This window comes from Aristolochia californica, unplaced genomic scaffold (genome assembly GCF_029961685.1).
Source record: "Aristolochia californica isolate CCGP_79_NKW_82.1479 unplaced genomic scaffold, dmAriCali1.0.hap1 SCAF_11, whole genome shotgun sequence".
In the NCBI taxonomy this organism is placed as follows: domain Eukaryota; kingdom Viridiplantae; phylum Streptophyta; class Magnoliopsida; order Piperales; family Aristolochiaceae; genus Aristolochia; species Aristolochia californica.
This window is the reverse complement of record NW_027181782.1, coordinates 26,607,329-26,634,719: the sequence shown is the minus strand read 5'-3', so window position 1 is coordinate 26,634,719 and position 27,391 is coordinate 26,607,329. Positions and strand designations below refer to the sequence as shown.

At 38.8% G+C, this 27,391-nt stretch overlaps 2 pseudogenes; both read right to left on the bottom strand.

Annotated features, from left to right (window-relative positions):
* Positions 1 to 688: 688 nt before the first annotated feature.
* On the bottom strand, positions 689 to 2,413 carry LOC137943696 (silicon efflux transporter LSI2-like; annotated as a pseudogene).
* An 8,137-nt stretch (positions 2,414 to 10,550) lies between these two features.
* Positions 10,551 to 17,125, bottom strand: LOC137943695 (silicon efflux transporter LSI2-like; annotated as a pseudogene).
* Positions 17,126 to 27,391: the final 10,266 nt, after the last annotated feature.

The following is a 27,391-nucleotide window of genomic DNA, read 5'->3' as shown; positions in this document are numbered from 1 at the left end:
CAAGTTTTCTCTGCTGCCATAAGATTTTGACTATAGAATGCCAAAAGCTGGGAGAGAAAACGAGGGTTTTCAGCCATGGACATGGAAAAAAAACAAAGACCGAGAGTCAAGCATGTGTGCCATTCGTTTTCCTTCAAAACACCATGATTCAACTACAAAACAAAAGTGACAGATAAAAAAAAAAATCGGTTGAATGGACACTTGGATCCCAATCACACCAGTAGAGACAAATATCATAAAAATAGATGTGAGAGGGCTGTCGGAGACGTGGATGTTCCGATCCCTGTAATGGAATTTGTACCGTCAGGGTGAGCCACAGTAATTGTGATCACAGATTTGTAACAAATCAGAATTGGTATTCAAATTTAATTGAATAACTGCTAGGTCGTCATCAACTCTTCTCAGCTATGAGGAATTCAAGTGCAATAGGGTTTCAGAATTTCAGTTGCCTGTGGAAACGCTTTTAACTGAAATCTACATCATTACATAATGTTCAACGACATAGTACATTAAAGCTTTTTAGCAAGTTGAAAATTTGACAAAAATCACCTTTGCTTCTTAAAGACTGTTATCACTTTTGACCCTGCTGGAGATGAGCATGTTGGAACGGAAAAACTGGAAGATACAATCTAGTATGGGAATTCAAAAGTGTTGTATACAGGTAACCCCACTGAGAATCCATTGCTTTCTAAACCCTTAAGAGAGGTAAGCCTAACTTTATGACTATGAGTGCTGAGGGAATTCCAAATAGGACCTGAGAGAGTGTAACCGGAGATGGCCCCTCTTGCCTGCAACCGTGCTTACCCATGCCAAAACAAGCCATGCCTTTGTTTCTTGCGTTGCAGAAATGGCTGTTGCAGAGGCCGCCACACGAGCTCCAAGTAAGAGGACTGCAAGAGAAAAGATATACATTATACAGAATAAAATAGATATTTCCATCCATTAATAAAAAGACATTAATACAGATTACAAAAATACTTCAATATTAGCAACTCAAGACCGATAGAAAAACTAACATAGCTTTTAAGCATATTACTTAGGAGAAGAAGAAAGAATGAGAAAGATATATATTTGTTTTAAAGAAAACACGTGTTTCTCCATACATTAATATAGCACTTGAATTTATCCTTTGAGCTTCCCTTGATCATTAAACATCTTTAATTTTTGTAAAATGTTTTACAAGTTAAATGAAAGCTATGAATAATATAAAAAGATGTGCAGTCATACTTACCGGTAGGAACATTAGAAGCAACTATCGAAAAAACAAGTATCACAGCAGCCAACACTATAATACCGGTAGCACTATCAGTTTGTGCATGTGGCTCCATTAAATCCCAGAAAGCACTTGGTATTCCGGTTTTATTGAAACCATCAACAGTTATAAAACATCCCACAAAAAAATAATAAGAGGGGACATGAAACCCGGAAGCAAAAACAAAAAAAAAAAAAAAAAAAGTTTTGAGTAACAAGAATTCCAGTAGCTGAGTTTAAGAAAGAAAAAACTTAGAAAAAGAGAATGAAGAAGAAGAAGAAAAGTTATGTAAAAACTTAAGGAAATTAGAATGCTGACCATTTTCAGACATTGAAGTGCATCCTTGAAATCAACAGCCATAAGAACTATAACTATTGTAATTGCTATGCGTGTAATATTAAGCTCCATTAACAAAGCAATTAGCATACCAAGTGTTACAAGGTACACACAAGTCTTCCGTAACAACCTCTTCCGTCTCTCTTCCACTTCATCCTCAGCTACGAGTTCAGGCACAATAGCATGTTCTTCATTTTTCACCAATGTTAACAACCTCCAATACATACATAAATAATAACCATATTGATCACTATCCCCAATAGCATAGCAGGAACTATTCCTGCAACAAATTTACCAAAAGAAATGCCACTCTATGCAGCTATGATCAAGTTTTGTGGATTGCCCATTGGCGTAGCTGAGGATCCAATATTTTCATATGAAGCCAACGCTAATAAGAATGGTTCTGGTGGCAAGTTATTCTGCCTTGCAAATTTCAGAACAAATTCAATGAGGATAACACATGTTGTATCATTGGTAAATAGAGCACTTGAGATGGCTGAAATAAAACAAATCCGACAGAGAAAGTCTTTACCACCTATACTTTTATATGAGAGCATTTTTGCCCAAATACTTGAACATATTAGCTTGTTCAAGATAGATATCGACAACTCTAATGCCAAAATGGAAGCCAAGGAAAGGAAGATCAATGGCATCAAAAGCTTGGTCTAGGGTGATAACTCTTAAAATTACCATCAGACCTCCAGCCAAGATAGAACCAACTGTTCGGTCATAATGAAGAAAGGGAAATGTAGGAAAAACTGCCGAGACACAAAAGATTGCAAATGCAATTGAGCCAAAAACAACTTCTACTGCACTAGCCATGTTTAGTTATCGGGTGAGGAACATAGGGGAAAAGAAATCACAGAGGGGATCAACGTAATAGGGGAAAGGAAAGCACAGAGGGGGATCAACGCAACCTCTTAAATAAGCAGACTGCATAATCAGGACGACTCCACTGACTGAGTTTATTACAACAGCAGAAAGTACCTTGCTTCCACAACCACGACCACGTACCACGATTGCACAAATATTAGGCAACAGTTTTCCTCTTGCATATAGACTCTTTTTTAATGATAAGAGTAAATCAGAACGATCTTTGTTTGTTATTCTGCTGCATGATGTTAGTGCAAACTGACTGAGTTTGTTACAACAACAGAAAGTACCCAGCTTCCAGAAGAAAGTAATCATGACAAATTTTTTTAATGATAAGAGTAAATCTTGCATTGAGACTATTCTCAACCCTCTTATCTTTTTGCATATAGGCTCTTTTTGTAGCTCCAAACACTTGAATCATTTTGGAAGGTATGCCATACCTGCCTTCTCTCTGTGTGCGACTGTTGGTGGCTCTCACGTCGCTGTAAAGCGTCGGAGAAGCAGTGTTGACGCTGACGACCATTCCAACAGGTTTTTCGTCGTCAATTACTTTAAGGAACGTCGACGAACCTTAGTTTTTGCACGTGACTGGAGGTTGAAGATGACCTCCAGCGTGCAGAAATTGGTTAATTAAAACCATAAGGTATTTTGCTAAATACTGCGCGAGTTGGATCAGGCTGAGTCATCTGAGACTCGCTGTTCCAACTCGGCAACCGCGTCTAAGGCCAGGACAACTCGTTAAAAAAAAAGGTAAGGCTGACTCAGAAGAGTTGAGTTGGCTCACTGTTCCAACTCGCAGAAGCGAATCGCCCGAGGGAGGACCGAGCAGACTCGGTATTCAATTTTGATTTTGCACCAGCTGGATTTGAACCGATGCGCTGGCAACATCTTCGGTGCCAGTGACCATTAGGCCAGTGGCCGTCGACTGTTATATATATTGAAACTTTTATATTTATTTCTTGTTAACAGTTTTTATGCATTTTGGCATATATTTAAATGCATGAAATTAAAATTATGTAACAGTTTTATGCATTTTTTGGCATATATTTAAATGCATGAAATTAAAGTTTGCATAATATTATAGTTTTTTAATTATGCATATATTATGAGAATATTTTTTGCATAATAATAACATGTTAGTGTTAGTTAAGATTATGCAATACATGCTATTCTCATGTTAATTTTGCATTTATGTGATTTAATGTCTAGTGATCCATATAATTTTTATTAATTAGAGAGTAGCCACATCATCTTTAATTTAATAAAAATTATATATTATGATTAGGATCACATAAAGAATATTAGACATTTATTGTAACTAATTTTACTTGATATAATAAATTTGATCCCACAAGAATTTTTATTATATGTTAGTTTATTAGTTAGGATAAAATATAAAGTTATTCATAATTTACCCATGGGAATTATGAGTTCATAAATAATTTGATAGTTTTATCATAAAGAAAAAGTAGATATTAATTGTAATTAATTATACTTAATATAATAAATTTTATCCCACACGAATTTTTATTATATTTGAGTATATTAATTAGGATAAAATATCAAATTATTCATAATTTACCCAAAGGAATTATGAATTCATAAATAATTTGATAGTTTTATCATAAAGTTTACTCATAAAAAATATTGAATATGCTTGAATTAAAAAATATGTAGCCCACAGGCAATGTTTTTTATGTCAATAGATTCAATTTGTAAGCGTGCTTTACATTGGTAAAGCATAATATTTTATTCAGGCCTCAGTATTAACATAAGTATGCAATTTGTAATTTTATGCAGCTGTACAACCTGCACATTTCTTTGATATTCGTTGTGATATCTTTGATCTTAAGAGAGATAATTATAAGGTCTGGAAAGAGAGAATACTTCTTCATTTAGGGTGGATGGACATAGACTATGCTATTAGGAAAGACGAACCACCAATCATTACTGATACCAACACTGCAGCTGAAATCACACTTTATGAATGATGGGAGCGATCTAATCGCCTCAGTGTAATGATCATTAAGACTAAAATTGGTTATGGTATTCGTGGTTCTATTGATCAGCATGAAGATATCAAAGACTTGCTGAAAGCCATTGATGAACAATTTATCATTTCAGATAAGACATTAGCAAACACCCTAATCATGAAGTTCTCATCCCTAAAGCACACCAGTATGAGAGGTGTGCGCGAGCACATCATGCAAATGAGGGATATTGCGGCTCAATTAAAGAAACTCGAGGTTGAAATATCGGAATCTTTCCTGGTGCACTACATCCTGAATACCTTCCACACCAATATGGACCTTTCAAAATCTCATACAACACACATAAAGATAAATGGTCAATTAATGAACTTTTAACCATGTGTGTTCAAGAGGAAGGGAGACTGGTGATGGAACAAGGAGAAAGTGCAATGCTGGCAACGTATTGAAAGGACAAAGATAATCCAACCTCATTTGTTTGTTATGAATCAAATATGGTTAATGTCAATATTAACACTTGGTGGATTGATTATGGATCAACAATCTACATCTCGAATTCCTTGCAAGGTTTGCAAAACCTAAGGAAACCAGTGAGAAGTAAGCATCACATTTTCTCAGGAGACAAGATGAGCTCACATGTGGAAGCTATAAGAAATTGCCATTTAATTTTAAGTAGTGGCTTTGTTTTAAAATTAGAAAAGACCTTTTATGTTCCAAGTTTTTCAAGAAACTTGATTTCAGTTTCAAGGCTTGTACCTTATGAATATTCCTTTAATTTTTTACTTTCATCTTTCAGTTTATATTATAAGTCTGATTGTGTTGGGAATGGTACATTGCTTGATGGTCTTTATAGCATTAATTTACAAAACAATGCCACTTACGATTCAATGCATGTTCACACTGGTAATAAAAAAAGGTGTTATTAATGAGGATTCCTCTACATTATGGCACTAGAGATTACGTCATATCTCCATAGATAGAATTACAAGATTAGTAAATGAATGGGTACTCATTACTCTGGATTTGACTGATTTTGAGACTTGTGTAGACTACATTAAAGGAAAACAAACTAACAAGTCAAAGAACGGTGCCAATAGGAGTTCAGCCATATTAGAGCTCATACATATTGATATATGTAGTCCAAACATGGACTCACATGGTCAGAAATACTTCATCTCTTTTATAGATGATTACTCACGATACATGTATCTCTACATGCTTTATAACAAGAATGAAGCATTAGATGCCTTCAAGATCTTTAAGGACGAAGTAGAGACACAATGCGGTAAGCAAATTAAGATCGTGAGATCAGATATAGGTGTAGAATACTACGGTAGATACACAGACAATAGACAAACACCTGGGCCATTTGCAAAGTTTCTTCAAGAACATGGGATTGTTGCCCAATATACCATGCCTGGTTCACCAGACCAAAATGGTGTAGTAGAAAGAAGAAACCGAACATTATTAGGCATGGTGCGAAGTATGCTTAGAAACTCCAATCTTCCTAGATCCTTGTCGGCTAAAACACTTAAGACGGTAGTGTATATATTAAACCGAGTTCCAACCAGGGCTGTTCCAAAAATGCCATTTGAATTATGGCAAGGTTGGAAATCGATTTTGAAACATATGTGCGTTTGGGGATGCCCGTCGGAAGTGATAATTTATAATCCACTAGAGAATAAGTTGGACCCAAGGACCATTAGTGGGTATTTCATTGGATATGCTGAAAGGTCTAAAGGTTACAAATTTTATTGTCCATCTCACAACACTAGGATTGTGGAATAAAGAAATGCAAAATTTCTTGAAAATGACTTGATCAATGGGAACAATCCAACTCGGAACATAGTTTTTTAGAAGGATCATTCAGAATTTTAACCTTACACCTCAAGTGATAGATTGGTTATTGTTCACACCACCCTTCAAGTACAAACTGGTGTTGGACAACCAATCATTGAAGTTCCACAAAATGCTGACGACATGCTAGTAGATCAGGTACTTCAAGAGTTATCAAACAGTTTTGAACAACTAGTTGAACCACATACTTCTCAGGAATATGATACTACAACATTAAGAAGATCTACTATACTAAAGAGATCAGCAATTCCTGATGATTATGTTGTGTATCTGCAAGAATCAGACTATAACATTGGAGTCAAAAATGATCCCAAGTTCTTTACACAAGCCATGAGTTGAAAAGAATCAGAATTATGGTATAGACAAGACAAATGGGACAACCACTTGTAAATATTCCAAGAAGATATTTAAATTAACAAATAAGCTTGGTACTTATCACTTGATAAACCGTCTTGAAACATGTATAGAGAAACCAAAATATATAGAGGTTATGCCCAATTTTAAGTAGAGGTTATTCCCAATTTTATGTAAAATGTATGCATAATTTTATATATAATATATTTGACATGGGGCTGAGCTCGAATTCGGCTGGAGCTCAAACTCTAACTCGGTTAAAATTATTGGGCTCGAGCTCAATTATAATTTTAGGTTCGAGGTTAGGTTCGGTTCGACCTCGAGCTCGAAATATTTAAATCAAACTCGGGTGAAACATGGGTAGGTTCGGGCTCGGCTTCGACACCGCTCCGAGGTACAAAGAAAATTTAAAGAAAAAACCCAGAAATGCTTGGACCTACCTCATTAATACCAGCTCACTGTGATTCTCATTAATAGTAGCTCATCTTTGTTACTTTCCACTAATTGTTTCTGAGAAAGCAACTTCCTTTCAGGTTCGTAGTACAATTTGGTACGAAATGGCTCATAAAATGTGCTTCTCAAAATCTCAACAAATAATTTATAAACGCCTAAATAGTAAAATCCAACTTGATAGAAAAATTTCGTTAACTGATCATATTACTTTTTTTTATTTACAAAAATTAATATAATCACTAGCCTTATAAAATAACACAGATAATGATATTAGCTTCCACCACCACAACCACGTATCCCCATTACACAAGTATTAGGCAACAATCCACATGGGTACGAATTTATGTCTACCTCCATCAAGTATGAATTATAACTATGTATTCGAGACTATAGTATATTCATTCACTATACCCTTAAAATATAGTATTGTCCTTAAAGGTAATATGTTATAAGTGCCCATAGGTAATCTGAATATAGCGAATTAATTCTGAAGTGCAAACACTTGGCAATTAGATTAAGAGTTCATAGAGAAGATTGTAAACCATTATAAATCTTTGTATGTTTATTATGTGATTGATTAGTTATACTTGAACTTAGATTGTGAGATTATGTAAATGTGTGATACACATAAATCAAAAGAAAAATGTAAATAGTCAACATAAAAATTTAACAAACCTAGAGAGAAACCTAATCACCAACACCCCCTCTAGGTTAAGTTGTGAGTAGGGGTGGCATCGAGCCGAGTCGAGCCCGAACCTGCCTATGTTCGAGTCGAGCTTGATTTAAATATTTCGAGCCGAGCTTCGAGCCGAGCCTCGTCTCGAGCCTAAAATTGTTATCGAGCTCGAGCCCAACGAGTTCGAGCCGAGCTTCGAGCCGAGCTCGAGCCTCAACATACATTTCAAACTTTTCAAAAAATATATATCGAATAAAATGTATATAAAATTATGCATACATTTTATATAAAATTGGGCATGACCTCTACATAAAATTGGGCATAACCTATATATATAATATGTGTATAAGATTGGGCATAACCTCTACTTAAAATTGAGCATAATCTATATATATAATACTTGTATAAAATTCGGCATGACCTTTACTTAAAATTGGGCATAATCAATATACATAATACCTGCATAAACACTCCATAAACACTCCATAAAATTGTTTATACATTCCATAAACACTTCATGAAATTGTTTATACACTCCATAAAATAATCTAAACACTCCATACATTGCATAACATTATAAATAAACTCCATACAATAATCAAACACAACAAAATAAAATAAAATATCACTATCAATTTACAATCACCCAAATAAAAACTATAAATTCTTTAAATAAAATCATATTACTATTACATACTTACTAGAAAATTACAAGAAATATTTTAAATTTTTCTTAGGAAAATTAAATGGACCTCTTATTGCCTTTTATAAGGAAATAAATAAAAATTAATAATTAATCTAATATATTATTATACTTATCGATAAAATTTTAATCACATAAAATGTCAAACACAAAATTACTATGAAAATTGCCTCATGCTCAAAGTATTATATCATCAACTGTCAAATACTTATTCAAAATTTTTCTATATGGTTTTCTTAACCATCTTGGCAAGAAAATCTTACTTGAAAAATTATAGGATTTTTTAAAAAGAATTTATAATTAGAAAAATATTTTGAAAAAATACGAGGCACTAATGGTCCCTATATTTCTATTAAAAATGTTTTTTCAACATTTATTGAAAAAACTAGTCTCTGAAAACGTATTTCTACTAAAATATCTTTTCAATTTATTTAAGAGCCATGAGGAAAGGACAAAGAGTTTTTTTTTCCTTGTTTATGATCTCGCACGTAGGGGTGGCTTTGAATAAATTATATATAAAATTATGCATACATTTTTAAGAAATATAATGATAGGGGAGGTTCAGGATTGAATTTCAATAATGGATTAAAATGCACCAATATTAATATTTTTTACTCCAATTGTTGTCTAGCTTGTTTTGTAATTTTTGAAATTATGGCCTCCTTAGTGCCCCTAGATAAAAATTTATATTCTAGGAAAAACTAAAAATATTTTTCCTATGATACATATTCCCAAAAAAACCTTTAAATAAAATCTTATTACTATTAGTGACTTATTAGAAAATTATAGGAAATATTTTAAAATTTTCTTAGGAAAGTTAAATGGACCTTTTATTGTCTCTTCTAGGGAAATAAATAAAAATTAATAATCAATCTAATATATTATTATACTTATCGATAAATTTTTAATTAAATAAAATATCAAACACAAAATTGCAATGAAAATTATTTCATGCTAAAAGTATTACAGCATCAACTGTTAAATACTTATTCAAAAATTTTCTATACAGTTTTCTACCCCATTTTGGTACAAAAAATCTTACTTTGAAAATTATATGATTTTTAATAAAAAATTTCAATTAGAAAAGTGTTTAAAAAAACATGAGACACTAATAGTTTATAGAAAATTATTTCTATAAAATTTATTTTTAATTTTTTCAGAGGAAAAAGTTTTTTTTTTATTTTATGATCTCGCACGTGCGAAATCGCACGTGCGAGATCATCTTCTCGCGAGGAAGGGGGAGATTATTTCTCCCCTGTTCTGGTTTTCCGCCGAGACGACCCCGAGGGAAGGGGCTTACGACGCCGGGGAGGATTTATCGTCGGAGATGACGGCCATGACGGAGTCGGCGGCGACGGAAACAGAGGCGACGGCGAGGAGAGGAAGAAATCGAACGGACGGACACAGAGGCGGCCGACGAGCAGTTGCGACGGCGGTATAGACGCCGGAGAATAGCTACGACGGCGGTAGAGGTGGCGACAACAACCGATGGGAGGGGTCGGCGGTGACGAAGGGGGGGGGGGGGGGGGGGGAAATTTTTCCCCCCCTCGCTCTCACTCCCGCTCCCGCTCCCCCGCTCACTCGTGATCCCGCACCAATTCATGCCGATCCGACTCATTTCGAGCCGGTTCGCGAGCCAACGAACCGAACCTAGCTTCGGTCGAGCTCGGCTCGCTAAGGTAAATGAGCCGATTTCGGTGTTCGAGCTTGGCTCGAGCTCGAAAAATGACGAATCGAACCGAGCCGAACCGAGCCGGCTCGCGAACCGGCTCGGCTCGAAGCCACCCCTAGTTGTGAGCCAAAGTTTTGTGGCTTGGGATGATTTGTCATCTTATAATTTCGTGTAAGAAGAAGCTATGAATGTTAAGATGCCTAACAAGCTCTAGTTTCTCAAATCTATATTTTAATAAAAATTTTAATTTTTTTCCTCTAATAAAGAAATTCAGTTCTTATAAATTTTTTAATTACACAGTGATATGCTTTTATAAAAAAAATATTTATTATTTGCTCATTGAACTAAATGCAAACTATAAAAGCATCACAGAACCCCATTGCTTTCTAACCCCTTGTGCGAGGTAAGCCTATTGCAATGACTATGAGTGTTGAGGGAACTCCAAACTGAAGATGACGCCAATAGGAGAGAGTGTAACTGTTATGGACTCCATAACATCCAAAGTAGTCCGTAGACGCAGGGTTTAATTTATGTAATTTCCAGTTTATATTATTAGGAGGGTTTTATTATAAATTTTTTGAAATTTGTGCCCTTCTGTTTGGGCCTTTGCTTATATGTGTTCCCTAATCCTTTTTATAGGGAGGACAGGCTGATAAATGAAACAAGCATTAATTAAATTAGTTGTAAATGAGATCGAGTTTTCTCTATCTCACGAGGCCCAACGGTGGAGCTGCTTCGAAAACTCAACATATCTCCCAACCATTCCCAACCATTTATCGTTCTAAGCACTCTAAGTCACTCCCATCATCGTTGTTCAAGAAGCCAGAGGAGATCGCCGGGTGACACGCTCCATGGCCAGAGAACCTTATACAGGACCACTGTTGGCGATTCCTCTTCCAATTTGCGAAAATTTGTGGAAGAAAATCGTGTGGCGGTTCAAACTCGGATTGACGCACTGCAACAAGAAGTTTCACCCTCAAAGACAACTTCCGGAAAATGATGGTTCGTGTGGTTACGGCTCAGCTGGGAAGTTCAAGCAGGCCTTTCGACCAGCCACCTCTTCCCTCCATCCCCAATCCCTCCTCTGCATCCCGCACAACATAACCTAAGGGGTCTCCCACAGCCCCTTCACCCACCACCACCTCCACCTCCTATGCGTCCCACTTATCCAGCAGCAGGGGCTGTCTGCAGGCCCAACCACCAGACGTACAATTCCCAACCTGACTCTGTCTCGGCAAAAATCCGAGCGGCGAAGTCCCATATGGCTGCGGCTTGCCATCGGGACCAAGTCCGTCTCTCCCTCTCTCTACCACTCCCACCCTACGAGATGCAAACCGACTTGGGAACAACCACCATTCTTCCGGCAGCCTGCCGTAACTGGGGACCGAGCTCTCTTATTTCCACAGACTCCAAAGGGGCTCATGCCATGGGTAGCAGACTTTATGGATTCAAGGGAGGTATTGCTCAAGAGCTGAAGTGCCAATCCAGAGAGCTGTCATCCGAATTGATCTACCATTACAGCAATCCGAATGCAAAGAAGTTGTTTGAGAGAATGCCAGATAGGAGTATTTCCTCTAGGAACTCTACGTTCTTTGTTTTTCTGATGAAATGGTATGCCATATTTCTTGAGTTCCAATCCACCGACCTGTGTCTACCAGGAACAAGCACTGCACCCCTTGGTTTTGAATCTGAAGCTTTTGTGTATTGAATCTGAAGCTTTTGTGTACACTACATTGATTCATATTGGGGCAGCGTTGGGTTGGGCAGGAGATGCCTACCAAGTATGTGATGCCAGGGCACGTAGAGATCTGGTAATATGGGACTATATGCTCCCTGGATATGCACCATAAGATGACCCAATACCTGAACCAGAAATTTTCAGTGGGGTGCCCAAACGTAGTCTTCAACCCGATGTGTCATCTATTGCTTTTCAGATAGAGGACACTCAAAGTGGGCAGTCTTGTCATGGTTTCTTTCTCACAAGAGGATGGACTACAGAGGATCGGTTCTGGAATGCTCTTGGTGCTTGCCCGATATATGGAGGGATGCTAAGAGGTATTCAGACAAGAGCTGGCTGCCGGGTTGCAATCATGCCACTTGAGATGGGAGATGCAGTAACAATTTTGCACTCTATTTCAATGGCAGGCTTCAACTTGCCGAAGCAATGTATACCAAATTAACTTCTGCTATCGCTATTCCCCAGCGTGCTCTTACCACTCTTTGTACGTCCTCTCAGCAGAATTATAGCAACGTTGCTGCTACCAACTCAGACCTCTACCTTATTGCTCTGCGGATGGAGAAATTACTTCAACAGAAGAAGCTTGTTGCTGTTTGTGAGCACATAATCAGGTATGGAAGCTTTGTGCATGATTTTTTTACGTTCCGCCTCAGGATTGTGAATGGACATCGTTTGCCCTATACAATGCCCATCCACAATCAACTGTAGCTATTAACTGTACCTGCTGATCTGTAACCTATACCACCCTCCTAAATGCCTATTGTCTGGCTGGGAGTGTAAGGAGGGCATAAGACAATTATGCGGCAGTAACATTGATTAGGTCTTTGCTAAATCAGCTCTAGAGCAGTGTGCAATTCACACACTTGCTGAAATGCTCCTCTTTGGCTATGCACCTTCATGGAAGCGGTATAACACTAGCAATGCTTACAACCTTGTCCATGCTGTTGTTAGTTCCTATTGGACAGGTGCTGCCACCCATGTGCACGTCAGGCTTGCTCTAGGATGTAAGTCTGTCATTATTTCAGATGGTCCTATGAATTTTAGGACAAAGAAAGCCATGGGGCTCATCCCCAAGGCCGTTGCAGTGCTAGATACCCTCTGCATGGATGCTTGCTACAAGGCACTACAGTATGAAGATGAAAAAGGGTTTTTCTGGAATCTGCAGACAATTGGTCTCTATTCCAATTCCTTCACCTATCCAGTTTTTTTTCATAGATTGTGTAAAAGGCAGAAGCTGCCAGATGGGATTGGGTTTGGCATTGATATGTTGGTGGCTGTGCCTTCACCCATTGTTGCGATTTTTATTGGGTTGGTTGAAAAGAGATCAGAAGATGCTCCATTCAGAGGTTAAGCAAGACGGGGCAGACAGCAAGGGCTCAAATAGATAGCTGGGTCGGCTTATCAGTCTGGATTTTAGTTGCTGCTGTTGTGACAATGCAGCAATGGACTCCACAGCCAAAAATCAACCGGGTTCAACGTTATACCGATGAGCAGTCCCTAGCATCTGTAGGGCATGCAAATGTATCACAGGTTACTTCATTAGGCCGTGACATTATTCGAGAAGTTGTGGCTGCTAAGCAGTAGCAAAATCTGCAAAATGCGAATGACTGCACTACATATATTAGTAGCAAACAAGCTGATCTTGGCTATACGTATGGTGGATTGTGGAAAGAGAAGCTACGACTTCAATCATAGCTGCTTTTTGCAATTTTACCACAAGCAATTCCCGAGCAGCTCCTGCTTGCAAGAGATCCTCATCGACAGGTGCCGGCTGCCCAATCAGACCTCAACCATATTGAATTGCGGATGACACACATATTGGTTCAACAACTTAGAATTGCTAGACGGGGTACCCTATCCATGGTGGCCACCACCATTACTGCTGAGGTTGCTTGTGGGTATCACCAGGATCTACAACTAAGTGCTAAGGTGGAGATCTCAATTGTTACACTAGCTCCTCAACCAGCTGAAGCTCCCCATTTTACTGCAGCACCACAATCTGATGCTGAGTGTGAGAACATACTCAGCACCCTCCCTTCTGTTGGGTTGGTGCAGTACACTCCAGCACTTCATCTAAAGAATCAGCCTTATGCAATTCGGTATCCCATAGACATTATTGCTAAGGAAGCACTTCATTTGTTCCCTGAGGGTACAATGGCAGAATTGGGGCCGACAACAGTAATTATCAATCATTCCAATACTGTTTGGATTCCGAATATAAGAGAAGTGTCTCAGATGGTATCTGTACATCCACTAATAGGTAGGGGGTCTGCTGTTGCTACCTAGTATCCACACATGCGTGTCAATGTCCTTCAGGGGGGTCCACCAGATTTTCTGAGTCAAGTGATGATCCGAGCACCCCAGCAGTGCAAACTTGCCCATGGGGGGAGGATCCCAGTGAATGGCTGTTTCACACCAGTACAAGCCTGATGGGCGACAACGATGTTGATTGGGGATATGTAGCTACGTACGGCACGCATCCCTACATTCTAAATAATAATAATAATAATAATAATAATAATAATAATAATAATAATAATAAAAAAAAAAAAAAACAACAACGTACTACGGGGAGTGTGCCAGTTTTGGGCATCCAGGCGACAACCATAGCTACTGCGGACGCTACTTGGCAACAAATGGAGACGTCGACATACAGACCCTACTTTGGAGCTTGAGGACAAGCTCTTTTTCTCCGGGGGGGGGGGGGGGGGGGGGGGGTGTGTGATGTTATGAACTCCATAACATCCAGAGTAGTTCGTAGACACATGGTTTAATCTATGCAATTTCCAATTTATGTTATTAGGAGGGTTTTATTGTAATTTCCTTCAAACTTGTGCCCTTCGGTTTGGGCATTTGGTTGTATGCGTTCCCTGATCCTTTTTATAGGGAGGATGAGCTGAGAAATGAAACAAACATTAATCAAATTAGTTGTAGATGAGATCGGGTTCTCTCTCTCACGAGGCCTAAGGGTGGAGCTCCTTCGAAAGCTCAACACCTCTCCCAACCATTGGTCGTTATAAGCACTCTAAGTCACTCTCTTCATCGTCATTCAACCTGGAAGGCAAAGGAGATCACCGGGTGACACGATCCATGGCCAGAGAACCTAACAGTAACCGGAGACGTCTTGCCTAGCTTGTTCACAAACTATCATGTTTGCTGCAGACCCCAACAAGCAAAGGTTGCCTGTAACTGTGCTCACCCATGCCAAAATGAGCCATGCCTTTGTTTCTTGAGTTGAAGAAATGATTTGTTGCCACTTGAGCTCCCAGTAAGAGAACTACTAAACAAAAACCATTAAATTCTTTAAATCTCAATAAAATAGTTCTTATATATTATTTAAAAATTTATTGATTGTAGTGTGATTAGATAAAATATTAAATTGTCAACTAATCCAAAATTGCCTAGAATGGATAAGCTCTATAAAGGCTATTAACATAATATTGATATCCTTACACTCTTGCTTATTTGCATGAGAAATTTGCTTAAAATTAGTTACTCCATATCAGAGAGAGAGAGAGAGAGAGAGAGAACTAACATAAGACCAGAAAACATAGACTTTATGAACTAAGAAACCTGCTCAACCCAAAATAAAGCTGAAACCATCTCAAAGCATAATGGTAAAGTCAAGAAGGAGAAGAAACAAAGAATATATTTGAAGTAGAAGATTTAAAACTTACTCCGAAACTAGATTGAGGCTCTCACATAAAAGATAAATCAATGAATCACATATAAAACTTACCTGTAGAAACATTGGAAACAATGTTTGAGAGAATAAGTATCATAACATAAAGTACTATAATCCCAGTAGCGTTATTAATTCTTGCATGTTGCTTCATCAAATTCAAAAAATCCCTTGGTATTCCAGTTTCTTTAAAACCTTCAACAATTATAAACATCCAGTGGAAAAAATACCAAGAGCGAGTATGAAACCTGAAAGACAACACAAGACCAGCAGTTGAGTTAGGTAGGTTAACAACTTGAAGAATACCTTGACAATGATATTTGTTGCTAGCTAACTTATTTGGAAACGATAGAGAAAAGGAGAGTGAAGAAGAAAATTAATCTTCAATCACAAGAACTTTGAACAATTCTATTCCATTTTCTTATAAAAGCATCAATTAGATTAGAGCCCTTACCTTGTCTAGGCATGATTGTGCATTCTTAAAATGAACAATCACAAGAGCTAGAGCAGTTGTAAGTGTTGTCCATGACATATTAAGCCCCATTAACGTATCAATAAGCATACCAAGTGTTAAAAGGTAAACACAAGTCTTCCATATCAACCTTCTAAGCCCATCGTTTGATCTTGAGACAGTTGATCTCGTATTGGAATCATTCCCAGGCCATAGCACTCTCTGAGAGTCATTTATGTTGGAATCACATCTAGCAGATAGAGCTCTCTGATAGTCATTTAGATTGGAATCAGTCCTAGCACCCTTTTAGAGTCATGTTCAAGGGAATTTGGACTCCTTGGCACCTCAATGATTCTTGATTCCCCAATCATAGCCGGGATATGAGCCATTCCTTCAATTACAGTTACTTCTCTCAACTCTAGGGTACTATGAGAGACCACTTCAGGCACAGTCTGTTCTTCATCCTTCACTGCTGATAATACCCTCCAATACATACATAATATGATAATTATGTTGACAACCACAACCACTAACATAGCAGGAATTATCCTTGAGATAAACTTACCAAAAGAAATGCCACTTTGAATAGCTATGACCAAGTTTTGTGGATTGCCAATAGGAGTAGCTGAAGATCCAATATTGGCAGTTGAAGCCAAGGCTAGTAAGAATGGTTATGCTAACAATTTGTTCTGCCTTGCTACTTGTAGATCGAATTTGGTGAGGATAACACAGGTTGTATCATTGGTGAAAAGGGCACTTGAGATGGCCAAAATCAAACAGATTTTGCAAAGTGAGTCTTTATCACCTCTGCTCCTATATGAGAGCAATCTACCCAAGTACTTAAACATATCAGCTTGTTCAAGGTAAATGCTAACCACCAAAAAGGAGGCTGAGAATAGGAAGATCAATGGCAGCATAAGCTTGCTCTGGGCTAATGACTCTGAAAAGTACCATCAGCATGGCACCCAAGAGAGAACCAACAGTTCTGCCAATAGGAAGTAAAGGGAACTGTAGGGAAAACAGCCATGACCTAGAAGATTGCAAATGCAATCGAGCCAATAAAAACTATGTAAGTACTAGCGAGGGCCATGTTTAGTTATGATAGGGGAAAGCAGATCACCCATAAACTTTGTTTTTACAAAGAATCCAATGATAGTAGCAAGAGGACTAGCTCAGAACCTGATTTCACTCCGACGACTGGTCGGTAATGGAGATCCCCCAGATTTCTGTACCAGTTATATATGGCAGTTTGAAGAGAAGTTTTGCTAGAGTCAACCTGATCGGGAATAGGGACGAAACCAGTACTCTTGAAAGGCAAGAAGACGAGCAGGAAGTATTAGTAAACTCAATTACGACTTCTTAGGTGTTTGGATTTTTTAAGCAAATTATAATGCATGAAACATAATGTCTAAAATGAGATTTTGATACACTTTCCAATTAAATACTTTAATTTAAGATTTAGCTTTAAATTAATAAAATAAATATTAAAAAAATTCCCACCTCTTCTCTCTTGCTCACTTGGGTGACACATAGAGAGGGAAAGATCATCCTCCACCTCAACTACAAATAAAAAAAAAAAACAAGAGGACCCCGCCCCTCCTACTCCTATTTTGACATGGTAGTAGAGTTCTCCCCTCTTCACCAGCCTACTATACACAATCAGATTCTCTCTTCATATGGTAAAGGAAGGGAGATACGATGGAAAAATTGTCTTTCTCAATATCGTTAAAATAACAATCTCTATGAAAGATGCAAGTTTCAACTGCTACTTCGTTGTAACTTTAATTATTCATCCAGTTGGGCTGAGAGGGCTCACCCTCCCCTCCTCCAGTCAGGAAGAGGACGATAACCACCCCATAAATGTGGAAAAACATTGCAGAAAAGCCGTCTCTATAGGTAATGTTAAAACGACTGTCTCGATTAGGTTTTGGAAGTTTCCTAAAACTTCCTTTGAGATCTTTGCAACAATTCCTTTAAAAATTGATGCTATGGATGTAGATCCATCAGGTTTTGCCTTTTGGTTTTTGGGAAGGTTGCACCACCACTTGGCAACATTACCCTGTAAGGCTTGGATAAATAAGTTATATGCATAATCCTTATCCCATGATTCATGCATATTAGCAGCATTGCTCATGCTCCTTTGCCAGTCTTTAAGGATTTTTCTCCTTCTTTGGGGCAATCCAAATTGAGATAAACTCCAAAAGGGTTTATGCTATCTATAGGACTGTGTGCTTTGGTAGCATTTGTTGGATCAACATAAGTGTATTTTGTTGAATACCTTTGGCCTGCTAACGATACTTTAGAGTGAGTATATCTACTTCTGTTTTGGAAGTTATCTTCCATAATAGAGTCTCTCTCTCTCTAGATGATTCTACTTCATTGTTTCCTTGAAGCATTTTGAACCTTTTTCCAAAGTCGTCTGCCTTTTTGTCTTTAGCAGAGTAATGGTCTTTCTTGGCCTTTTCTGTTGCAATTTCGTGAGAGTCCCAAGCCTTTGGTTCACTATCGTGTTGTTTTTCTTTTTGTTTACTTGAGGATGGTTTTTCCTTTTGAACATAATAAATCGGTTGTTTATCGAAAGTATTATATTTTGTGTAAACTTCATCATTAGTGGATGATGTTATTTGGGAAGCGATCCTGAAGTTTAAGGGTTCTGGATCCTTTCTTCTAGGTGCAATGTACACTAATCTTTTAAGCCATCCTGTGATATCAGGAAGACCTAATGGTAATAGAGTTTCTGTATTAGTTAGATAGAGAAACTCATTCATTCTCTAGAGTCCAAGGTGTAAAAGGGGTTTTATACCTTGAAGTAAGAGAGTTTGAATCTAGTTGTTCTTATAATGTCAAGATTTTGTTTAAGATATCTTGCATTTTATCTTTGTTTAGATTTTCTAAACTTTGTTTTAGTTCTGTTAATTCTATGGAGAAAACAAGACTTGTTCCTTTATTTACCTTCTCCAGAATGTTTTCTAGAATATTTTGGCATTTTAGAATTTCTCTGTCTATGTTCTTCGTAGAGAGTTTATTTTATGTTGCATGCTTTCTACAACATTTGCTAACCTGTTTAGGGTCTTACCATAAGACTCTAAGGTTTGCTAAGAATAAGTGACTATTTTTTGTAAGTCACTGTTGTACATGAGCAACGGCTCTAGTGTACTGGTTATGTTCCATTGTCGATGTGAAGAGGAACATAGGCATTTGGCCTTGGGTTAACTATTCCTTCGAACCTGGAACTGGTAGAGGCTCTACTTGTAGAGGGTCTATCCTGTTCGAGGGAAAAGTTGTTCTAGTGTTGGTTATCACTAATTTTCCTTCTATCTCTTTTATGGTTTTTCGAGACATGGGTAGGTGTCTGGGTGCCATAGGTTGGACTATCCATTCTGTTGGCCAAGTCAACTCTTTTGGATTGAGTTTTTCGACTGTCGAGTTTTCTGAATATCCAATATTTTTGGATAATTCTGTTATCTTTTTTGAATATTTTACTGGAACTAGTATGCGCATAACTCTTCTTCATAGATTTTTAATGACAATGTATCCTGGATATGTCTGTCATCTAAATCTATTTGTAGGTTGGGCCAGGTAGTAAAGGATACTGGGCCTAAGCCTAAGTTTGCTCTTATTCCTCCTAGTAGAGATTTTTCAAAAAACATTCTTACCGAATTATCGACAATAGTGGTGATAAAAGGTAAATTTTGGTTAATTCGTATTAGGGGGTCTAATCTTATACGAACTAGTCCATAGTGGACGTATTTGAATCTTTTTAGCTTAGCTAAGTCTGATTTAGATAGGAGTCTCTAACAAAAGGTACTAGAATCGGTATCTTGTATTTCTACAGACAGTTCTTTTTGAAAGACAAAGGATTTCTTTTGGAATTCAATCTAGTCTTTGTTATAGACTTCAGTTATCCTTGGGATACTGATTGTCCATTTTTGCCCATCCTATATTAGATTAGGATGTTCTTCATATTCTCCGCTAGTTTCTGTTATGGACTCTATAGCATCACGAGTTACCAACAAGCGTAGGAATTAATTAATGTGATTTTCAATTTCCATGTAATTATTTTTAGTTTTGGTTTGTCTTTGGTTTGGGTTGGTTTAACATTTATTGGTTTGAACCATTGACCCAAGGGGTCCAAAGTGTTTTGGGCGTCCTCAACCCTATTTCAGGGGACGACTAGGGTAATGAGAAAGTAGCAATTGAGTCTACTCTAACTTAGATTAAATTAGATAAACAGGTCGAGATCTCCTTCAAGCTCTCTCCCATTTTTCCCCAATTCCTTTTCCGAAATTCTGTCTTCATCATTCCATCATTCTATATCAACATCAAGCAAGGTAATGGAAGGAAGGGAAGAGAGGAGGGTGACAAGATCCATGGCTCGTGAGGATCTTAACAACGTGATATCAGACAGGTCCACCCTCGGTGATTCCTCTTCTCCAGAGGATATACGTCAAGTACTTTCAGAACTTCAACAACGATCCACTCTTCAAGGTACTAAAATTTCTCACATCCATAATACATTACATATGCTCGAATCATCTCTCCAAACAGTCATCTGACAACTTGCTGCAATTCAATCACCAACAACTCCACCAACCACCAACTTTCAACCACAACCAGTACATCACCCACAATTCACGTCACCACCAAACCCACCACTGCGCCAACAACCTGTTCCCATGCTACTCACACACAAAGACCAACCACGGTTCCAAGGTACTTTAAACTTAACTTTCCTACATATGATGGCTCTAAAGATCCTTTAATTTGGTTCACGAAATGTGAACAATTCTTCTATCATCAACAAATGGTGGAAATGGACAAGGTTACATTGGCCGCCTACCACCTGCTCGATGAAGCGCTCATGTGGTTCCATCACTACCAAAATGTCCATTCCACTCAGGATTGGCTACACTTTAAACATGCTTCCCAGTTGAGGTTTGGACCTCCAGCTAGCAGCAATCCAGTGGGAGAATTGATCAATTTTAAACAGACAAGCACCTTAGAAGTGTACCAGAAAACGTTCCAAGAAAGGTTGGCCCAGGCCAGTGAATTTGTTCCTCCTCACCTACATGTTCAGATTTTTAATGCTGGATTGACAGAGGCGGTTAGATTGGAAGTGGAATTACTTGGTCCGACAGATTTGGACTCATCAATGAATTATGCCAGAGCTGTGGAACACAAACAGAAAGTTTTAAAAGAATCTTTATACCAAAAACCATTTTGGAATAACAGAATGCAGGGTACTGCATCTGGTCCACGTTTTGGGTCCTCTGCCCCTAACCGAGCAGATCAGTCTACCAGTGTGCCTCCCCACACTCTTCGACGTAAATTTTTGACTAAACAGGAAATGGAGGCTAGAAAGGCCAAGGGCCTATGTTTTAATTGTGACGAACAATTCCTTCCAGGACATACTTGTAAATGTTTATTCAGTATTGAACTTTTGGAAGAAGATTTAGAAGAGCTTCCTGAAAATGAATTTGTTGATGAGGTACAACAAGAACCAGAGCTCTCCCTCCATGCCATGCATGGCCTGCGTAGTTCTAACACCATGCAGGTAAAAGCCAGGTTACACCACCTCATGCTACTTGCTTTAGTTGATTCGGGCAGCACACATAATTTTATCAGTGAACCAGCAGCGCAACAATTGGGATTGGAAATTCAACAGCAAAGGGGTCTCTCGGTTTCAGTGGCCAATGGGGCTAAAATTGTAAGTGTGGGGTTATGTGCAAACACCCTTTTCACCATTGAGGGACATTCATTTTAGTCAGACTCACTGGTCATTCCCTTGGCTGGATTTGATTTGGTACTCGGGGTCAAATGGCTTCAGTTATTAGGCCCTATATTATGGGACTTTCAGGCTTGGACTATGACATTTACAGCACCACAGGGCCAGATTACATTACAAGGTATTGTGGCACAGGTCCCTAACGTACTTCACACTTTACAGCTTCAGAACAATGGTGATAGTCAGTAGCTCCTTTACTTACAGCATTTGCGGATTTATTTAATGACCCTACGGGTTTACCACCAGTGCGTCAATGCGATCACCATATTCGTTTAAAGTTGGGAACTGATCCAGTAGTGGTGCGGCCTTATCGTTACTCGCATATACAAAAAGATGAAATAAAACGACAGTGCATGAATATGCTCGCTCAGGGAGTGATCCAGCCCAGTCGATCTCCTTTTTCCTCACCAGTGTTACTAGTATGCAAAAAGGATAAATCATGGAGGTTTTATGTCGACTATAGGCAACTCAACTTGCAGAAAATTAAAGACAAGTTCCCAATTCCAGTCGTGGACGAGTTGCTAGATGAGTTACATGGTGCTACAATTTTTACCAAGTTAGATTTGAAATCGGGCTATCATCAAATAAGAGTTCACCCGGCTGATGTGGAGAAGACTGCGTTCCACACACATCACGGTCGTTTCGAGTTCCTCGTCATGCCCTTCGGTCTCTCCAATGTACCCTCCACCTTTCAGGCCCTCATGAATGAGGTATTTTCATTGCTTCTGCGCAACTATGTGTTAGTATTTTTTGATGACATTCTGGTCTACAACAAAACTTGGGTAGAACATCTCCAACATCTCCATCAGATATTTACCATTCTACGCTCTCATAATTTGGTTTTGAATAAATCCAAATATTCTATGGGTACATCTGAGGTGGCATATTTGGGCCACGTCATATCAGCTGTGGGCGTGAAAGTTGACCAAAGCACGATACAAGCAGTAACAGATTGGCCGATTCCTACCTCCATCACAACATTAAGGGGATTTTTTGGCCTAGCGGGATATTATAGAAAATTTATCCAATCTTATGGCTAGATAGCAACACCACTCAACAATCTTCTCAAAAAACATGCCTTCCACTGGTCTTCTTCAGCGGATCAGGCCTTTCAGCTGTTAAAGGAGGCTTAGCCTCAGCGCTAGTACTACGATTACTAGATTTTGAGGGAGACTTTGTGGTGGAATGTGATGCATCCGGGGGAGGTATAGGGGCAGTGTTACAACAATTGGGATACCCCATTGCTTATTTCAGCCGTCAGTTGGGACACCACCACCATAAGTTAGCTGCATATGAGAGGGAATTGATTGGGTTAGCCAAGGCTGTCCAATATTGGCGACCTTATCTATGGGGACGACCATTTCTCATTCGTATAGATCATTGCAGCCTTAAGTATTTTCTTGAACAACGCCTCACCACATCCCCACAACAACATTGGTTAACTAAATTCTTGGACTTCGATTTTACGGTTCACTATAAGCCAGGTAGTTAGAATTTGGGGGCTGATGCTTTGTCATGTCGGGATATTTCTGCAACACAAGTTTATGCTATCAGTCACCCACGTTCACTTGTGCTAGATTCTATTCGTGAGGAAGTACATCAGTATCTGGAACTCATGTCATTATATCAGGATATTCAACAGGGGACAACAACTCCTCATTGGACGATTCAGGATCATCTTATACTCTTAAAAAAAAGGATTTTTATGCATCATACGTCCCCACTTCTTCACACCATCCTGTCCTCTATCCATGATAGCACACATGAGGGTCGACAGAAAACATATTTTCGAATCAGTCGGGACTTTTATTGAAAGGGCATGAAGAGCACGATTGTTGATTATGTAGCTGCTTGTCAGATTTGTCAACGAAACAAGGCCGAATCTTTAAGTCCTGCCGGCCTACTGCAACCTCTGCAACTACCGTCTCAAATCTGCTCCGACATTTCAATGTACTTCATTGTTGGCCTTCCCATTTCATCAGCTAAATCAGTGATATTCGTCGTCGTTGATCGGTTTTCAAAGTATGGTCACTTCATTGCTTTGGTGCATCCATATACTGCTGCTCAGGTCGCTCAATTATTTATGGACAACATTGTCCAATTACACGGAATTCCCACATCCATTAATAGTGATAGGGATGCCATTTTTACCAGTATCTTTTGGAAGGAATTATTCAAATTATAGGGCACCCAATTGGCATTTTCGTCTGCATATCACCCACAAAGGGACGGACAAATAGTGGTCGTCAATCGCACGATTGAAATGTATCTTCGTTGTTTTGTGGGGGACGCACCTAGACGGTGGGTGAAATGGCTTTCATGGGCAAAATTTTGCTTTAACACATCTTACCACACAACACTGGGAACTACTCCTTTCAGGGTAGTTTATGGTAGAGATCCACCTCATCTGTTACCACATGAACTTGGGGTATCCAAAGTCGTCACTGTGGACCAAGCGTTAGCGGAAAGAGACGCTATGCTCACTGAGGTATGTACTCATCTCCAAGAGGCCCAACACTCTATGAAGCTCTATTATGATAAGAAGCACCGGGAGGTATCTTATTTCCCAGGAGACTATGTGTGGTTAAAGCTTCAACACTACCGCCAGCTGTCCCTGACTGCATCCAACCACCATAAGCTGTCTCCAAAATATTGTGGTCCATTTCAGGTGTTGGACAAAATTGGGCCCGTGGCATACCGCTTGCAGCTACCAACGGAAGCAAAGATCCATAATGTATTTCCCGTCTCCCAATTGAAGCCATTCCAGGGTGACTCGCCCCTACTGCACACTCCATTGCCGCCACTACATGAGGGCAGAGTCCTTTCTATTCCAGTTCAGGTTTTAAAAGCACGTCACATTCAGGGTGATTGGGAAATTCTCGTCCAGTGGGCAGATGCCGACCCCAGTGACACCACATGGGAGCCGTCATCAGCATTTCGACTCCTATATCCTTCCTTCGAGCTTGAGGACAAACTCTTTCTCCAAGAGGGGGGGGGGGGGGTGTGATGTTATGGACTCTATAGCATCACGAGTTACCAACAAGCATAGGAATTAATTAATGTGCTTTTCAATTTCCATGTAATTATTTTTGGTTTGGGTTTGTCTTTGGTTTGGGTTGGTTTAACATTTATTGGTTTGAACCATTGACCCAAGGGGTCTAAAGTGTTTTGGGCGTCCTCAACCCTATTTAAGGGGACGGCTAGGGTAATGACAAAGTAGCAATTGAGTCTACTCTAACTTAGATTAAATTAGATAAACAGGTCGAGAGCTCCTTCAAGCTCTCTCCCGTTTTTCCCCAATTCCTTTTTCGAAATTCTGTCTTCATCATTCCATCATTCTATATCAACATCAAGCAAGGTAGTGGAAGGAAGAGAAGAGAGGAGGGTGACAAGATCCATGGCTTATGAGGATCTTAACAGTTTCATGGTGTACATGATAGTTATACAATGCCCTTAGGGCTACAACTTGATAAAACAAAAGACATAAAAGGAACCCATATTTACACCTCTATGACATCTTTATAGAAAGTACCATATTTTACACATATGTCTCTCCTTTGACATGTGGACTTCTTGTCTTGAACTTGTGGCTTGAGCCCATCTTCCAACACTCCCCCTCAAGCTGGAGGAGAAAAGACATCATAAATACCCAGCTTGCCACATATAAAAGATAGGATTTTAGATGTAACGGGTTTAGTGAGAATATCAGTTACTTGCTCTTGAGATGAAACATGTTTGAGGGAGATTATTCCTGCTTGAAACTTCTCCCATATAAAGTGACAATCCACCTCAATATGTTTAGTTCTTTTATGGAAGACTGGATTTGAAGTAATATGAATGACTGCTTGGTTATCACAATGCAGACCCATGGAACCTCTTTTATAAAATCGTAATTCGGTAAGGAGGGTCCTAATCCATAAGAGTTCACTAATTGTATGGGCCATAACTCTGTATTCTGCTTCGGTGCTAGATCTTGCAACCATATTTTGCTTCTCACTTTTCCATGTAACCAAGTTCCCTCCAACAAGAGTACAATATCCCAATGTAGATTTCCTATCATCAGGTGATCCAGCCCAATCTGCATCTGAGACGCCTTCTATGTTGAAGTGCCCATGTTTTTTATACAACAATCCTCTTCCTGAAGCTCCTTTTAGGCATCATAATATTCTCTCTAAGACCTGTCAGTGGGTAATTTGTGGTTTGTGCATGAATTAACTCACTATACTTACAACATATGATATGTCCAGCCTAGTTACCGTGAGATAAATCAGTTTTCCCATGCGTCTTTGATATTTTCCAATATCAATATCTTCTCCATTCGTGGCACACAATTTAACATTTGTATCCATAGGTGTGTCAACTGGTCGACAACCCTTCATTCATGTTTCTTCAAGGAGATCCAAGACATATTTCTGCTGAGACAATATTATCCCATGCTTAGATTGAAGAAATTTTATGCCCAAAAAAATTTAAACATACCCAGATCTTTAGTCTTGAATTCCTAACATATCATATTCTTCACTTCTTATATGCTCCGAGCATCATCACCTGTTAAGATAATATCATAAACATATACAACCAGTAATATTTTCCCTTTGACAGTATCTTTATAATATATTGAATGATCAACTGAGCACCGATGAAAACCAAACCGTAAAAGTGCTTGACTAAATTTATCAAAGCAAGCTTGAGGGGATTGCTTAAGCCCATATAAAGATTTTTCTAACTGGCATACCAACTCCCCCTCAACCACAAAAGGCATTTTTGATATCCAATCGATATACGGGCCATGATGAGTTAACGACAATAGATAAGATGATACATACCAAATTCAATTTGGCAACAGGAGAGAAGGTCTCCTCATAATCTATCCCATAACACTGAGTATAACCTTTAGCAATGAGTTGAGCTTTAAGACGTGCAACCGATCAATCTAGGTTATGTTTCACCGAAAACACCCATCTACAACCAACCGGTCTTTTACCTTTCGGAAGTGATGCTAAGGACCAGGTTTGATTTTCATATAAGACGTTCATTTCTTCATCCATAGCAACCTTCCATCCTGGATGCTTTAGAGCCTCCTGATACGACTGTGGAATGGAAGTAGAAGAAAGAGAAGTAAGGAGCTGAAAACACTCGGAAGACAAGTGATGGTGAGACATAAAATTTGAGATAGGATGTTAAGTAGTGCACGACGTTCTTTTCTTAAAGCAATAGGCCTAGTATCAAATTCAGGCCCAAACATAGGAGGAGAAGGACTTACCTCTGGTGGATCCGAAAACTCCACAGGTAAAGGTACGACCGGTGCGTCAGGGGGTGGATTAATATCAACATTGAAAGGCACAAGTGGACATGAAGTGGTAGAAGCAAATGCCATCCTGGAGGAGCATCATGGGAGGAGTAGAAGGAGGTGTACTCAAAGAAAGTCACATCCCGAGAAACAAGCATCCTCTGAAGGGTAGGATTATAACAGACATAGCCTTTCTGGGTGCAAGAGTACCCCAAAAAAATGCACCTCATAGACCGAGGATCAAGTTTATTTTTTTGTGGGGAAGTAACATGAACAAAACA